Source organism: Lipotes vexillifer, unplaced genomic scaffold (assembly GCF_000442215.2).
Source record: "Lipotes vexillifer unplaced genomic scaffold, Lipotes_vexillifer_v1.1 scaffold376, whole genome shotgun sequence".
NCBI classification, from domain to species: Eukaryota; Metazoa; Chordata; class Mammalia; order Artiodactyla; family Lipotidae; genus Lipotes; species Lipotes vexillifer.
Genome location: NW_006785037.1, coordinates 832,040 through 834,331, shown reverse-complemented (window position 1 = coordinate 834,331; position 2,292 = coordinate 832,040). Strand labels below are relative to the sequence as shown.

Genomic DNA, 2,292 nt, shown 5'->3' with positions numbered 1-2,292 from the left:
AATGTTTCTAAACTGCATTGCTTTATAGTCAAAAAGAATTTGGGGCTCTGTATTATGATTAGAATCACAGGCTATTTTCTTTTAAGCAAAAGTAACAGCTTACTTTCATAGTACTTTTGTACTGTGAAATGTTCTTGATCTGCCATGTAGAGGCTGTTTTGCTTCCCAGTGATCTCTTAGGGGTTATGAAAAAAAATATCAAATTTTTGAAGGCACTTTACAAAATTAAAGAATTTTAAAGTGCTAAGCACTTAATGTAATCATTCACCTTAACCTCATAATTTTGGGACCATTTTGCTCCCAACTCAGTGGGGATTTTATGACTCATATCTGTTATTTTTTTTTCCTATGGTTTTTTACTTTCTGATTTTTATTTCCTCCTTCCGTGGATTTTTGCCAGTTCAGCAATAGTAATTACCGTTGAATTATTTATTGTAGATAAAGCAGAAATAAAGTGAAACCAAATTGTCTAGCATAAGTAAAATTTTCTTTTGGTTTATCATTGAAAGTTGTCATTTTTATTTTCTGTGTAACAGAGGATAAAGATTATAGAGTTAGGAATTCATTGTACATTCAATCATCTGGGATATCTTAGATTTTGAGGCAATTGTGTTACTTAAGGAAGTTACCTAATCGTTCTAAACCTTATTAATTGTATCTGTAAAGTAAGAATAATGCCTATTTACAGAATTATCTGTCCCATTTCACAGTTATTGTGAGGTTCATCTGATAATAATGTATGTAAACATGCATTGTAAATTATAAAGTATTTTTAAATATATTATGATTTGAAAAATATTAGATCTCAGGCTCCCATGGCCAATTATAAACTCCCCTTCAACTGTAAAATGTACACGAATAAACATTGTAGGAAATGACCTCTTGGCTGGCATAATGATGCATAAGCATCATTGACCTGCAAGTCTCTATGCTAATCTAAGTCTAATTTAAAATCTTTAAGAAACTCTTCCTTTCTTAAGGAAGGAGGGAAATCTTTATTATGGCTGATAAACTATGTATCTCTGTGTAGTGTAATGTTTAAAAGTGCCAGCTCCAAAATTAGGTTGCCTTGGATTCAAACCCTGGTCACACCTTTCAGTGGCTAAATGTCTTGCATAAGTTTAAACTCTTGGTGCCTCTGAAAATTTAAACTCTGAAAAATGGTGGTATTAATAGTACTTTGTCACAGGGTTATTACCTATTAAATGAGATAACACTTAAAATAGTGTCTGCCAGTGCTATGTGCTCAAAAAACTTGTTAGCTATTATGTACACGAAATTTACAGCAATATGAATCCATATATAAAAGAATATTTCTCATAAAGTAAGTACCTGTAAAGAATTAAATTTTAAATAGCTAAGTACTCACCACATCTTTCCATTTAAGTAGCTTCACCCATGGGATTTTAAATACATTCAAAGGAACACTTTTTGAATCATTATAATAGCTTACTTTTTTGGATGTCAAATTTTTACCTAATAAGTAGTTTTCCACCTACCTGTAGACCAGCAGTGGTACTGATGATTCCTTCCATAACTAAAAAGGGTTTTGAAATATACTGTGCTTCGAAAGAAGGAAGGAAAGGAAAGAAAAGGAAAAGGAAAAGGAAAGGAAGGGGGGGAGTGGGAGAGAAAGAAAGAGAGAGAGGAAGGAAGGAAGGGAAGGAAGGAAGGAAGGGAGGGAGGGAGGGAGGGAGGGAGGGAAGGGAGGGAAAGTGGGTTTCTGCTCTTAAAAGGCAGAAATCTGTGGTGCCAAATCTGGCCACTAGAGGGTGCTGGATAGCCAGTGACCTAGCCCTCTCTTAGAGTCTGAGATCTGATCTTGCCCTTGTGAGAGTTCAGGACCTACCATTAATCATCTATGTGAAGCTCAGTGGCATCATGTTTTCTCAGTTCCAAATACCATTGATCTGATAGTGGTTCATCTTCCTTACTTCTCATGGACCAGGGATCGAGCTGAAAGCCTGTTCCCATCTTCCATAAACTTTTATACTCTTGAAGTCAGTCAAGCTTTTCACTTCACCCCCTGCCCTTTCCAGAAGAGGTCCACCCATTCAGAAGTCACTTTGGTTACAATTTAGTTGATTTAGGAGGATTTAATTTTATTCCATCCTACTGCTTCCGCTTTTGCTACTTTCCCTCAGATATTCTATATGTTAATTTCTTAATGGGATTTAAGAGGTTTTACAAAATAGTTACCAGTTATTCAATATGTGGTCACTCTGCGAGGTTAAAACCCCACTACTGCTTAAGAATCAATAAACAGCGTCTTCTTTTTTTTTTTTTTTTTTT

General features: G+C 35.0%; 1 protein-coding gene across 2 annotated transcripts in view; it reads left to right on the top strand.

The window, feature by feature from the left end:
- STK3 (serine/threonine kinase 3) overlaps window positions 1-2,292 on the top strand; it is a 324,692-nt gene that overhangs the window by 304,737 nt on the left and 17,663 nt on the right. The window lies entirely within an intron of this gene.